The sequence below is a fragment of the Panulirus ornatus genome, chromosome 55 (assembly GCF_036320965.1).
Source record: "Panulirus ornatus isolate Po-2019 chromosome 55, ASM3632096v1, whole genome shotgun sequence".
Taxonomy (NCBI): domain Eukaryota; kingdom Metazoa; phylum Arthropoda; class Malacostraca; order Decapoda; family Palinuridae; genus Panulirus; species Panulirus ornatus.
In genome coordinates, this window is record NC_092278.1 from 29,159,252 (window position 1) to 29,175,309 (window position 16,058).

The 16,058-nt window shown below is 42.2% G+C and overlaps 1 protein-coding gene across 3 annotated transcripts in view; it reads left to right on the plus strand.

The window, feature by feature from the left end:
* The window catches only part of Sec63 (translocation protein Sec63), a 249,369-nt gene that overhangs the window by 46,803 nt on the left and 186,508 nt on the right, over positions 1 to 16,058 (plus strand). The gene's annotated exons all lie outside the window — the stretch shown is intronic.

A 16,058-nucleotide genomic window follows, 5' to 3' on the forward strand; every position in this document is an offset into this window, starting at 1 on the left:
TGTGGTGGGGTGGGGATGGGAATGAATAAAGGCAGACAGTATGAATTATGTACATGTGTATATATGTATATGTCTCTGTGTGTATATATATGTATACGCTGAGATGTATAGGTATGTATATACATATATATATCTTTCTTTCTTTTTTTCTTTCAAACTATTCGCCATTTCCCGCATTAGCGAGGTAGCGTTAAGAACAGAGGACTGAGCCTTTGAGGGACTACCCTCACCTGGCCCAATTCTCTGTTCCTTCTTTTGGAAATTAAAAAAAAAAAACGAGAGGGGAGGATTTCCAGCCCCCCGCTCCCTCCCCTTTTAGTCACCTTCTACGACACACAGGGAATATGTGGGAAGTATTCTTGCTCCCCTATCCCCAGGGATAATATATATATATATTTTTTTTTTTATACCTCGTCGCTGTCTCCCGCGGTTGCGAGGTAGCGCAAGGAAACAGACGAAAGAAATGGCCCAACCCCCCCCATACACATGTACATACACACGTCCACACACGCAAATATACATACCTACACAGCTTTCCATGGTTTACCCCGGACGCTTCACATTCCTTGATTCAATCCACTGACAGCACGTCAACCCCTGTATACCACATCGTTCCAATTCACTCTATTCCTTGCACGCCTTTCACCTTCCTGCATGGTCAGGCCCCGATCACACAAAATCCTTTTCACTCCATCTTTCCACCTCCAATTTGGTCTCCCTCTTCTCCTCGTTCCCTCCACCTCCGACACATATATCCTCTTGGTCAATCTTTCCTCACTCATTCTCTCCATGTGCCCAAACCATTTCAAAACACCCTCTTCTGCTCTCTCAACCACACTCTTTTTATTGACCACATATCTCTCTTACCCTATTATTACTTACGCAATCAAACCACCTCACACCACATATTGTCCTCAAACATCTCATTTCCAGCACATCCATCCTCCTGCTCACAACTCTATCCATAGCCCATGCCTCGCAACCATACAACATTGTTGGAACCACTATTCCTTCAAACATACCCATTTTTGCTTTCCGAGATAATGTTCTCGACTTCCACACATTCTTCAAGGCTCCCAGGATTTTCGCCCCCTCCCCCACCCTATGATTCACTTCCGCTTCCATGGTTCCATCCGCTGCCAGATCCACTCTCAGATATCTAAAACACTTTACTTCCTCCAGATTTTCTAGAACCATTCAAACTTACCTCCCAATTGACTTGACCCTCAACCCTACTGTACCTAATAACCTTGCTCTTATTCACATTTACTCTTAACTTTCTTCTTTCACACACTTTACCAAACTCAGTTACCAGCTTCTGCAGTTTCTGACATGAATCAGCCACCAACGCTGTATCATCAGCGAACAACAACTGACTCACTTTCCAAGCTCTCTCATCCACAACAGACTTCATACTTGCCCCTCTTTCCAAAACTCTTGCATTCACCTCCCTAACAACCCCATCCATAAACAAATTAAACAACCATGGAGACATCACACACCCCTGCCGCAAACCTACATCTACTGAGAACCAATCACTTTCCTCTCTTCCTACACGTACACATGCCTTACATCCTTGATAAAAACTTTTCACTGCTTCTAACAACTTGCCTCCCACACTGTATATTCTTAATATCTCCCACAGAGCATCTCTATCAACTCTATCATATGCCTTCTCCAGATCCATAAATGCTACATAGAAATCCATTTGCTTTTCTAAGTATTTCTCACATACATTCTTCAAAGCAAACACCTGATCCACACATCCTCTACTACTCCTGAAACCACACTGCTCTTCCCCAATCTGATGTTCTGTACATACCTTCACCCTTTCAATCAATACCTTCCCATATTATTTCCCAGGAATACTCAACAAACTTATACCTCTGTAATTTGAGCACTCACCTTTGTCCCCTTTGCCTTTGTACAATGGCACTATGCAAGCATTCCGCCAATCCTCATGCACCTCACCATGAATCATACATACATTAAATAACCTCGCCAACAGTCAACAATACAGTCATCCCCTTTTATGATAAATTCCACTGCAATACCATCCAAACCCTCTGCCTTGCCAGCTTTCATCTTCCGCAGAGCTTTTGCTACCTCTTCTCTGTTTACCAAATCATTTTCCCTAACCCTCTCACTTTGCACACCACTCGACCAAAACACCCTATATCTGCCACTCTACCATCAAACACATTCAACAAACCTTCAAAATACTCACTCCATCTCCTTCTCACATCACCACTACTTGTTATCACCTCCCCATTAGTCCCCTTCAGTGAAGTTCCCATTTGTTCCCTTGTATTGCGCACTTTATTTACCTCCTCCCAAAACATCTTTTTATTCTCCCTAAACTTTAATGATACTCTCTCACCCCAGCTCTCATTTGCCCTCTTTTTCACCTCTTGCGCCTTTTTCTTGACCTCCTGCCTCTTTCTTTTATACATCTCTCAGTCATTTGCATTATTTCCCTGCAAAAATCATCCAGTAAATGAGAGTAAATGTGAATAAGAGCATGGTCATTAGGTACAGGTGGGTTGAGGGACAAGTCAATTGGGAGGTAAGTTGGAATGGAGAAAAACTGGAGGAAGTGAAGTGTTTTAGATATCTCTGAGTGGATTTGGCAGCGGATGGAACCATGGAAGCATAAGTGAATCATAGGGTGGGGGAGGGGCGAAAATTCTGTGAGCCTTTAAAAATGTGAGGAAGTCGAGAACATTATCTCGGAAAGCAAAAATGGGTATGTTTGAAGGAATAACTTTTCCAATAATGTTGTATGGTTGCGAGGCGTGGGCTATGGATGGAGTTGTGTGGAGGAGGGTGGATGTGCTGGAAATGAGATGTTTGAGGACAATATGTGGTGTGAGGTGGTTTGATCGAGTAAGTAATGTAAGGGTAAGAGAGATGTGTGGTAATAAAAAGAGTATGGTTGAGAGAGCAGAAGAGGGTGTTTTGAAATGGTTTGGTCACATGGAGAGAATGAGTGAGGCAAGATTGACCAAGAGGATATATGTGTCAGAGATGGAGGGAATGAGGAGAAGTGGGAGACCAAATTGGAGGTGGAAAGATGGAGTGAAAAAGATTTTGAGTGATCGGGGCCTGAACATGCAGGAGGGTGAAAGGCGTGCAAGGAATAGAGTGAATTAGAACAGTGTGGTATACCGGGGTCGATGTGCTGTCAATGGATTGAACCAGGGCATGTGAAGCGTCTGGGGTAAACCATAGAAAGTTCTGTGGGGCCTGGATGTGGAAAGGGAGCTGTGGTTTAGGTGCATTATTGGGGTGAAGAGAGTGGTGAGAGTAAGTGAGCTTGGGAAGGAGACTTGTGTGAGGAAGTACCAGGCGAGACTGAATACATAATGGAAAAAGGTGAGAACAAAGGATGTAAGGGGAGTGGGGGAGAAATGGTATGTATTTAGTGAAGCCGTGATGTCTTGCGCAAAAGATGCTTGTGGCATGAGAAGGGCGGGAGGTGGGCAGATTAGAAAGGGTAGTGGGTGGTGGGATGAAGAAGTAAGATCATTAGTGAAAGAGAAGAGAGAGGCATTTGGACGATTTTTGCAGGGAAATAATGCAAATGAGTGGGAGATGTATAAAAGAAAGAGGCAGGTAGTCAAGAGAAAGGCACAAGAGGTGAAAAAGAGGGCAAATGAGAGTTGGGGTGAGAGAGTATCATTAAGTTTTAGGTAGAATAAAAAGATGTTTTGGAAGGAGGTAAATAAAGTGTGTAAGACAGGGGAAGAAATGGGAACTTCAGTGAAGGGGGCTAATGGGGAGGTGATAACAAGTAGTGGTGATGTGAGAAGGAGATGGAATGAGTATTTTGAAGGTTTGTTGAATGTGTTTGATGTTAGAGTGCCAGATATAGGGTGTTTTGGTCGAGGTGGTGTGCAAAGTGAGAGGGTTAGGGAAAATGATTTGGTAAACAGAGAAGAGGTAGTAAAAGCTTTGCGGAAGATGAAAGCCGGCAAGGCTGTGGGTTTGGATGGTATTGCAGTGGAATTTATTAAAAAATGGGGTGACTGTATTGTTGACTGGTTGGTAAGGCTATTTAATGTATGTATGACTCATGGTGAGGTGCCTGAGGATTGGCGAAATGCGTGCATAGTGCTATTGTACAAAGGCAAAGGGGATAAGAGTGAGTGCTCAAATTACAGAGGTATAAGTTTGTTGAGTATTCCTGGTAAATTATATGGGAGGATATTGATTGAGAGGGTGAAGGCATGTACAGAGCATCAGATTGGGGAAGAACAGTGTGGTTTTAGAAGTGGTAGAGGATGTGTGGATCAGGTGTTTGCTTTGAAGAATGTATGTGAGAAATACTTAGAAAAGCAAATGATTTGCATGTGGCATTTATGGATCTGGAGAAGGCATATGATAGAGTTGATAGAGATGCTCGGTGGAAGGTATTAAGAATATATGGTGTGGGAGGCAAGTTGTTAGAAGCAGTGAAAAGTTTTTATCGAGGATGTAAGGCATGTGTACGTGTAGGAAGAGAGGAAAGTGATTGGTTCTCAGTGAATGTAGGTTTGTGGCAGGGGTGTGTGATGTCTCTATGGTTGTTTAATTTGTTTATGGATGGGGTCGTTAGGGAGGTGAATGCAAGAGTTTTAGAAAGAGGGGCAAGTATGTAGTCTCTTGTGGATGAAAGAGCTTGGGAAGTGAGTCAGTTGTTGTTCGCTGATGATACAGCGCTGGTGGCTGATTCATGTGAGAAACTGCAAAAGCTGGTGACTGAGTTTGGTAAAGTGTGTGAAAGAAGAAAGTTGAGAGTAAATGTGAATAAGAGTAGGATTATTAGGTACAGTAGGGTTGAGGGTCAAGTCAATTGGGAGGTAAGTTTGAATACATGCACATATGGATACATATACATATCAACATATACACATATACATAACTATACATACACATACACAGAAATATACGTATATACACATGTACATATTCATACATGCCTCCCTTCATCCATTTCTGTCACTACCCCATCCCACAGAAAACAGCATGGATTGCCCCTGCTTTAGCAAGGTAGTGCCAGGAAAACAGTCAAAATTGGACACATTCACTTAGACACAGTGTTTAACAACACAGTCTTTAGGTGTCATGTGTAATGCTCTGAAACCACAGCTCCCTATCCACATCCAGGCCCCACAGACTTTTTCATGGTTTCCCCAGATGTTTCACATGCCCTGGTTCAGTCCATTGACAGCACGTCCAGTCTGGTATACCACATTGTTCCATATTCCTTGCAAGTCTCACCCTCTTGTATGTTCTGGTACTGATTGTTCAAAATCTTTTTCACTCCATCCTTCCACCTTCAGTTTGGTCTCCCGCTTCTTGTGTTTTCCTACTCTCACACATGTATCCTTTTTGTCAATCTTTCCTCACTCTTCTTTCCTTTTGCCCAAATCATTTCAACACACCCTCTTCTGCTCTCTCAACCACACTCTTTTTATTTCCACACGTCTCTCTTACCATCTCTTTACTTACTTGATCAAAGCACCTCACGCCACATATTGTCCTCAAACATTTCATTTCCAACACATCCACCCTCCTCTGTACAACCCTATCCATAGAACATGCCTCGCAACCATATAATGTTGGAACTACTATTTCTTCAAACTCCCATTTTTGCTCTCTGAGATGATATTCTCTCCTTCCACACATTCTTCATCATTCCCAAAACCTATTCCCCTGTGGCTCACTTCTGCTTCCATTGTTCCATTCACTGCTGCGTTGACTCCTAGATAACTAAAACACTTTACTTCCTCCAAATTTTCTCCATTCAAACTTACATCCCAGTTAACGTGCCCCTCAACCCTACTGAACCTAGTAACCTTTTTCTTATTCACATTTACTCTCAAATTTCTACTTTCACACACTTTTCTAGACTCAGTCACCAACTTCTGCTGTTTCTCACTTGAATCTGCCACTAGAACATATCATCAACGAGCAACAACTGACTGTTTCCAGGCCCTCTCATCCCCAACAGACCACATACTTACCCCTTTTCCAAAACTCTTGCATTTACCTCCCTTCCTATCATTAGTATTATTTTATTATATTTGATCACCATTTCCCGCATCAGCAAGTTAGCGCCAAGAAACAGACAAAGAATGGCCCATCCTTTCATATGTACATATATATACATAAATGCCCTTACACGCACATATACATATCAGCATGTACGCATATACATACATATACATACACATACACAGACATATACATATATACACATATACATATTCATACTTGCTTGCCTACATCCTTTCCAGTTACTAGCACATCCCATAGGAAACATCATCACTACCCCATGCTTCATTGAGTTAGTGCCAGGAAAACAAACAAAACAGGACACATTCACTCACACTCAGTCTTAGCTGTCATGTGTAATGTACTGAAACCACAGCTCCCTATCCACATCCAGGCCCTACAGACCTTTCCATGGTTTACCACAGGCATTTCACATGCCCTAGTTCAGTCCATTGACAGTACGTCAATCCCAGTATACCATTTCATTCCATATTCCTTGCACACCTCACCCTCCTGTATGTTTAGGTCTTGGTTGCTCAGAATCTTTTTCACTCCATCCTTTCACCACCAGTTTGGTCTCCTGCTTCTTGTTTTCTCCACCTCTGACACATATATCATCTTTGTCAATCTTTCCTCACTCATTCTCTCCATATGCCCAAACCATTTCAACACACCCTCTTGTGCTTTCTCGACCACACTCTTTTTATATCCACACATCTCTCTTACCCTTTCATTACTTATGCAAACAAACCACCTCACACCACTTATTGCCCTCAAACATTTCATTTCCAACAGATCCACCCTCCTCCACACAACCCTATCTATATATAGCCCATGCCCTCGCAACAATAAAATATTGTTGGAACTACCATTCCTTCAAACATACCCATTTTTGTTCTGAGATAAGATTCTCTTCTTCCACTCATTCTTCATTACTCCCATAACCTTCGCCCCCTCCCCCCGCCCTATTACTCACTTCCGCTTCCATGGTTCCATTTGCTGCTACGTCTACTCCCAGATATCTAAAACACTTCACTTCCTCCAATTTTTCTCCTTTCATACTTATATCCGAATTAACTTGTCCCTCAATCCTACTGAACCTAATAACCTTGCTCTTATGCACATTTACTCTTAACTTTCTCCTTTCACACTTTTACAAACTCACTCCCCAACTTTTGCAGTTTCTCACACAAATCTGCCACTGGAGCTGTATCATCAACAAACAACAAGTGACTCGCTTCCCAGGCCCTCCTCCCCAACAAATTGCATACTTGCCCCTCTCTCCAAAACTCTTGCATTTGCCCCCCCCAACCACCCCATCCATATACAAATTGAACAAACATGGGGACATCACGCATCCCTGCTGCAAACTGACATTCACTGGGAACCAGTCAGTCTCCTCTCTTCCTACTCATACACATGCCTTACATCCTTGGTAAAAAAATTTTCACTTCTAGCAACTTACTTCCCACACTGTATACTCTTAAAACCTTCCACAAAGCCTCTCTGTCAACCCCATCATATGCCTTCTTCAGATCCATAAATTCTACATACAAATCCATCTGTTTCTCTTAGTATATCTCACATTCATTCTGCAAAGCAAACACCTGATCCAAACATCCTGAACCACTTCTGAAACCACACTACCCTTCCCCAATCTGATGCTCTGTATATTCCTTCACCCTCTCAGGCAATACCTTCCCATATAATTTCCCAGGAATATTCCACAAACTTATGGCTCTCTAGTTTGAACACTCAGCTTTATCCCCTTTGCCTTTGTACAGTGATGCTATGCATGCATTCTGCCAATCCTCAGGCACTTCACCATGATCCATACTTACATTGAATATCCTTACCAACCAGTCAACAATGCAGTCACCCCATATCTTAATAAATTCCAGTGGAATACCATCCAAACCCGCTGTCTTCTCAGATTTCATCTTCCATAAAACTTTCAGTACCTCGTCTCTCATTACCAAACCATTTTTCCTGACACTCCTTTTGCACAGCTCCCTGACCAAAACACTGTATATCTGCCACTCTGTTATGAAACACATTCAACAAACCTTCAAAATACTCACTCCATCTCCTAACTTCATCACTACCTGTTACTACCTCCCCACTTGCCACCTTCTCCGATGTTCCCATTTGTTCTCTTGTCATGTACACATTATTAACTCCTTCCAAAACATCTTTTTATTCTCCCTAAAATTTAATGATACTCTCACCCTTACTCAGTTTGCCCTCTTTTTCTACCCTTCTGTTAACCTCCTGCCACTTTCTTTTATACATCTCCCAGTCATTTGCACTACCTCCCTGCAAGTATCTTTCAATTGCCTCTCTTTTCTCTTTCACTAACAACCTTACTTCATCTCACCACTCACTACCCTTTCTAATCTGCCCACCTTCTTTCTACCTCTATCATGCCACATGCATCTTTTGCCGAAGCCATCACTGCTTCCCGTAATACATCCCATTCCTCATCCGCTTCCCTCACATCATTTGCTCTCACCTTTTGCCATTCTATGCTCAATCTCTCCTGGTAATTCCTCACTCAAGTATCCTCTCCAGACTTACTTGCTCTCATCACTCTCTTCTCCCTAACATTCTCTCTTCTGTTTTGAAAACCTCTACAAATCTTAACCTTCACCTCCACAAGATAGTGATCAGACATTCCTCCAGCTGCCCCTCTCAGGACATTAGCATCCAAAAGTCTCTGTTTTACACACCTATCAATTAACATATAATCCAATAATGCCTTTTGACCATCTATCCTACTCATGTATACTTATGTATATCTCTCTTTTTAAACCAGATGTTCTCTGTCAGTAGTCTTTTTTCAACACACAAATCTGCAAGCTCTTCACCATTTTCATTTGCAACACTGAACACCCTATGTACATCAATTATACCCTCAACTGCGGCATTACTCACTTTCGCATTTAAATCAGCAATCGCTGTAACCCAGTCATGTGGATTGAAGCCGCTAAGACACTCACTCAGCTGCTCCCAAAACACTTGCATGTCATGATCTTTTTTCTTATGACCAGGTGCATAGGCACCAATAATCACCCATCCCTCTCTATCCACTTTCAGTCTTACCCACATCAATCTAGAGTTTACTGTCTTAGACTCTTATCACATACTCCTATAACTCCTGCTTCAGGAGTAGTGCTAGTCCTTCCTTAACACTTGTCTACTCACCAACCCCTGACTTTACTTTCCCAAACCACTCTTCCCCTTTACCCTTGAGCTTCGTTTCACTCAGAGCCAAAACTTCCAGGTTTCTTTCGTTAAACATACTACTTATCTCTCCTTTCTTCTTATCTTGGTTACATCCACACACATTCAGACACCCCAAATCTGAGCCCACAAGGAGGATGAGCACTCCCTGCTTGGCTCCTTCTTCTGTTTCCCTGTTTAGAAATTTGAATAGGAGGAGAGTGGGATTGTGTGTGAGTGAGTGAGTGAGTTGAAGAGATGGTCAGCAGCCATTATTGGATTACATGTTAATTGATAGGGGTGTAAAAGAGAGGCTTTTGGATGTAATGTCATGAGAGGGGTAGCTGGCTGGGGTGTTTGATCACTATCTTGTGGAGGTGAGGGTGAAGATTTGTTGAAGTTTTCAAAAACGGGAAACATTGTCAGTGAGAAGAGAGTGGTGAGTGTAAGTGAACTTGGAAAAGTGACTTGTGTGAAGAAATACCTGTTGAGATTGAGTGTAGAATGCCAAAAGGTGAGAGTAAAGGAAGCAAAGGTAGTGGGTGAGGAATGGGAGGTATTTCGGTGAGCAGTGACAGCATGTGCCAGAGTTGCATATGGCATGCAAAAGGTGGAAGGTGGGCAGACTAGAAAGGGTCGTGTGTGGTTGGATGAAGAAGCAAAGTTGCTAGTGAAAGAGGAAAGAGAGGCTTTTTGGCAGCACTTACAGGAAAGGAGTGCAGATGATTATAGGATGTATGAGAGGAAGGGGCTGGAGGTAAAGAGGAAGGTAAATGGGTGGAAAAAGAAGGAAAATGAGAGTTGGGGTGAGTAAGTATCAGTAAACTTTCAGGAGAATAAAATGTTTCGGAAGGAGGTAGGGAATGTGCAAAAGACAAGAGAACAAATGGGAACATTTAGTGAATGGGGCAAAAGGGGGTAGTGATAACAGGTAGTGATGAATGGAGGGGATAGGGTAAGTATTTTGAAGGAACTTAAATGTGTTTACTGATAGAGTGGCAGATGTAGGGTGTTTGGGTTGGGCTGGTATGCAAAGTGAGTCATAGAAAGTAATTTGGGGAAGAGAGAGGTGGTGAAAGCCTTGTGTGAGATGAAATGTGGGAAGGCGATGGGAGTGGATGATATTGCAGTTGAATTCATTATGAAAAGAGGTGACTGTTGTTGATTAGTTGGAAATGTTTTTCTGTTTATGTATTGATTGTGATGAAGTACCTGAGAATTGGCATAATTAATTTTTAGAGCCATAGAGCCATCTTATAAAGGCAGGGGAGATAAATGTGGGTGTTCATACTGCAGAGGTATAAGTCTACTAGTAAACTTGTAAAGTTGTATGGGAGGGTATTGATAATAGGGGGGATAAAGGCATGTTGAAAGCAGTGTGGTTCCAGAAGTGGTAGAGGATGTGTGGATCAGGTGTTTGCCAAAAGGAATATGTGTGAAAAATACTTTTGAAAGCAAATGGATTTGTAGTGGCATAAGTGGATGTGATGGCATATGGTAGATTTGATAGAGTTGCTCTGTGGAAGGTCTTAGTAATACACGGTGTGGGAGGCAAGCTGCTAGAAGCAAAAGTTTTTACCAGGTTATAAAGTTTGTGTAGAAGTAGGAAGAGAGGACAGTGAATTGAAGGTTGGTCTGTGGTATGATGTTACCATGGTTTCTTGATTTGTTTATGGAAAGGGTGGTGAGGGAGGTAGATGTTAGAGTCTTGGAGAGGGGCTTGTATGCAATCTGTGAGAGATGAGAGAGCCTGGGAAGTTAATCTCTTGGTGTTTGATGATATAGTGCTGGTGACTGATTCAAGTGAGAAATTACAGAATTTGGTGACTAAATTTGGAAGAGTGTGTGAAAGGAGGAGGTTGAGAATGAATGTCAATAGAAGTAAGGTTATTAGGTTTAGTAGGGTTGATGGACAGGTTGATTGGGATGTGATTTTGAATGGAGAAAAATTAGAGGAATTGAAGTGTTTTGATACCTGGGAGTGAATTGAACCATGGAAGTGGAATTGTGTCAAAGGATGGGGAGAGGGCAGAGGTTCTGGGAATGCTGAAGAATGTTCAGAAAGAGATATTGTTATTTGGGAAGGCAAAAATGGATATGTTTGAAGGAATAGTAGTGAAAGCAATATCATATGGATGCAAGGCAAGGCTATAGATAAGGCTGTATTGAGGAAGGTTCATGTGTTGGAAATTAAATTTTTGAGGACAATATGTGGTGTGAGGTGGTTTGATAGAGTAAATAAGGAAATGCTAAGAATGATGTGTGGTAATAAAAAGAGTGTAGTTAAGAGAGCAGAAAAGGGTGTGCTGAAATTGAAATGGTTTGGACTTATGGAGAGAATGAGTAAGGAAAAGTTGACAGATAAGGATATATGCATCAGAAGTGGAGGGTACAAGGAGAATGGGGAGACTAAATTAGAGATAGAAGGATGGAGTGGAAAAGATTTTGAGTGATTTGGGCCTGAACATTCAGGAGGGTGAATGGCTTGCATGGGGATAATGGATTGGAAAGATGTGGTATACTGGGTTCAACATGCTGCCAATGATCTGAGCCAGGGTGTGTGAAGAGTCAGGGGTAAACCATTGAAAGGACTGTGGGGCCTGGTTGTGGATAGGGAGCTGTGGTTTCAGTGAACGGATGTGAGTGGACGAGGCCTTTCTTCATCTGTTCCTGGTGCTACCTGTACAACCTCAGGACCCTCTATCTGTGGCTTCTGCAGTTTGGAGGCAGCATTTTAGGCAGGAGCTGGGAAATGATAGATTCTTTGAAGTGAGACTGTCCTTGAAGAGACTGTGCTGTGGTAAGAGAAGGTAGAGAATCAAGGAGAGTGGCTTGGGGAAGAGAAGAAATGGTGGACATGTCAAAAAGAAAAAATGCGGGAATGCAGCTGGAGTTGATGGTATTGCAATTTCTGATGGAAGGGGGGGTAACTTTATTGTTGATTTATCAGTTAGGGTTTTTATTGTATGTATGGATTATGGTTAGGTATCTGAGGATTGTTGAAATGCATGTATATTGCCAGAGTATAAAGATAAGGGGGACAGAGGTGAGTATGAGGAAAAAGTTTATTGAGTGTAATTTGTAATAGATATTATGGGAGAGCAGTGATTGAGAAGTGTGGAGGTATGTATAGAGCATTAGATTGAGGAAGAACAAAATCATTTCATAAGTGGTAGAGGATGTATGGATCAGGTGTTTGCTTCAAATAATGTGTGTGAGAAATACTTAAGAGAAACAGAAGGATTTATGTGTAGCAGTTACGAGGCTGGAGAAAGCATATGGTAGGGCTGATAGAAATGCCGTGTTGAAGATTTGAAGTATATGTGTTGTGAGAGGAAAGCTATTAGAAGCAGTGAGAAGTTTTTATCCATCTGACAGGTACTTGCTTGGCCTACACTCTTTCACCTTCCTTCTCTACAATATTTTTTGAATATGTTTATCTGCTTGTGTATCATGGCTCCTGGCTTTGGCAATTGGTATTTTTGTTTATACATATATGGGTCTTTAAAGATTTGTGTACTTCACATACTGGGGATAGGGGAGAAAGAATACTTCGTATGCATTCCTCACGTGTCGTAGAAGGCAAATAAAGGGGACGGGAGCGGGGGGTTGGAAACCCTCCCCTCCTTGTATTTTAACTTTCTAAAAGGGGAAACAGAGGAAGGAGTCATGCAGGGATCTAAAAGGGGAAACAGAAGAAGGAGTCACGTGGGGAGTGCTCATCCTCCTCGAAGGCTCAGATTGGGGTGTCTAAATGTGTGTGGATGTAGCCAAGATGAGAAAAAAGGAGAGATAGGTAGTATGTTTGAGGAAAGGAACTTGGATGTTTTGGCTGTGAGTGAAACGAAGCTCAAGGGTAAAGGGGAAGAATGGTTTGGGAATGTCTTGGGAGTAAAGTCAGGGGTTAGTGAGAGGACAAGAGCAAGGGAAGGAGTAGCACTACTCCTTAAACAGGAGTGGTGGGAGTATGTGATAGAGTGTAAGAAAGTAAACTCTAGATTGATATGGGTGAAACTGAAAGTGGATGGAGAGAGATGGGTGATTATTGGTGCATATGCACCTGGGCATGAGAAGAAATATCATGAGAAGCACGTGTTTGGGGAGCAGCTGAATGAGTGTGTTAGTAGTTTTGATGCACGAGAACGGGTTACAGTGATGGTTGATTTGAATGCAAAGGTGAGTGATGTGGCAATTGAGGGAATAATTGGTGTACATGGGGTGTTCAGTGTTGTAAATAGAAATGGTGAAGAGTTTTTAGATTTTTGTGCTAATTGGGAATACCTGGTTTAAAAAGCGAGATATACATAAGTATATGTATGTAAGTAGGAGAGATGGCCAGAGAGCATTATTGGATTATGTGTTAATTGATAGGTGTGCAAAAGAGAAACTTTTGGATGTTAATGTGCTGAGAGGTGCAACTGGAGGGATGTCTGATCATTATCTTATGGAGCGAAGGTGAAGATTTGTAGAGGTTTTCAGAAAAGAAGAGCGAATGTTGGAGTGAAAAGAGTCGTGCGAGTAAGTGAGCTTGAGAAGGAGACTTGTATGAGGAAGTACCAGGAGAGACTGAGTACAGAATGGAAAAAGGTGAGAACAAAGGACATAAGGGGAGTGGGTGAGGAATGGGATGCATTTAGGGAAGCAGTGATGGCTTGTGCAAAAGATGCTTGTGGCATGAGAAGCATGGGAGGTGGGCAGATTAGAAAGGGTAGTGAGTAGTGGGATGAAGAAGTAAGATTATTAGTGAAAGAGAAGAGAGAGGCATTTGAACAATTTTTGCAGGGAAATAATGCAAATGAGCGGGAGATGTATGAAAGAAAGAGGCAGGGGGCAAAAGAAAGGTGCAAGAGGTGAAAAAGAGGGCAAATGAGTGTTGAGGTGAGAGAGTATCAATAAATTTTAGAGAGAATGAAAAAGATGTTTTGGAAGGAGGTAAATAAAGTGCGTAAGACAAGAGAACAAATGGGAACTTGAGTGAAAGGGGCTAATGAGGAGTGATAACAAGTAGTGGTGATGTGAGAAGGAGATGGAGTGAGTATTTTGAAGGTTTGTTGAATGTGTTTGATGATAGAGTGGCAGATATAGGGTGTTTTGGTCGAGGTGGTGTGCAAAGTGAGAGGGTTAGGGACAATGATTTGGTAAATAGAGAAGATGTAGTAAAAGCTTTGCGGAAGATGAAAGCCGGCAAGGCAGCGGGTTTGGATGGTATTGCAGTGGAATTTATTTAAAAAGGGGGTGATTGTATTGTTGACTGGTTGGTAAGGTTATTTAATGTATGTATGACTCATGGTGAGGTGCCTGAGGATTAGTGGAATGCTTGCATAGTGCCATTGTACAAAGGCGAAGGGGATAAAAGTGAGTGCTCAAATTACAGAGGTATAAGTTTGTTGAGTATTGCAGGGAAATTATATGGGAGGGTATTGATTGAGAGGGTGAAGGCATGTACAGAGCATCAGATTGGGGAAGAGCAGTGTGGATTAGGTGTTTCCTTTGAAGAATGTACTTGAGAAATACTTAGAAAAGCAAATGGAATTGTATGTAGCATTTATGGATCTGGAGAAGGCATATCATAGAGTTGATAGAGATGCTCTGTGGAAGGTATTAAGAATATATGGTATGGGATGCATGTTGTTAGAAGCAGTGAAAAGGTTTTATCAAGGATGTAAGGCATGTGTACGTGTAGAAAGAGAGGAAAGTGATTGGTTCTCAGTGAATGTAGGTTTGCGGCAGGGGTGTGTGATGCCTCCATGGTTGTTTAATTTGTTTATTTATGGGGTTGTTAGGGAGGTGAATGCAAGAGTTTTGGAAAGAGGGGTAAGTATGCAGTCTGTTGTGGATGAGAGATCTTGGGAAGTGAGTCAGTTGTTGTTTGCTGATGATACAGCGCTGATTCATGTGAGAAACTGCAGAAGCTGGTGACTGAATTTGGTAAAGTGTGTGAAAGAAGAAAGGTGAGAGTAAATGTGAATAAGGGCAAGGTTATTAGGTAGAGTAGAGTTGAGGGACAAGTCAATTGGGAGGTAATTTTGAATGGAGAAAAACTGGAGGAAGTAAAGTGTTTTAGATATCTGGGAGTGGATTTGGCAGCGGATGGAACCATGGAAGCGGAAGTGAATCATGGGTGGGGGAGGGGGTGAGAGTTCTGGGAGCATTGGAGAATGTGTGGAAGTCGAGAACTTTATCTCGCAATGCATAAATGGGTATGTTTGAAGGAATAGTGGTTCCAACAATGTTATATGGTTGAGAGGCGTGGGCTATAGATAGAGTTGTGTGGAGGAGGGTGGATGTGCTGGAAATGAGATGTTTGAGAACAATATGTGGTGTGAGGTGGTTTGATTGAGTAAGTAATAATAGGGTAAGAGAGATGTGTGGTAATAAAAAGAGTGTGGTTGAGAGAGCAGAAGAGGGTGTTTTGATATGGTTTGGTCACATGGAGAGAATGAGTGAGGAAAGATTGACCGAGAGGATATATGTGTCAGAGGTGGAGGGGACGAGGAGAAATGGGAGACCAAATTGGAGGTGGAAAGATGGAGTGAAAAAGATTTTAAGTGATGGGGCCTGAATATGGAGGAGGGTGAAAGGCGTGCAAGGAATAGAGTGAATTGGAACGATGTGGTATACCAGGGTTGACATGCTGTCAATGGATTAAACCAGGGCATGTGAAGCGTTTGGGGTAAACCATGGAAAGTTCTGTGGGGCCTGGATGTGGAAAGGGAGCTGTGGTTTCGGTGCATTATTACATGATGGCTAGAGACTGAATGTGAATGAATGTGGCTTTTGTTGTCTTTTCTTAGCGC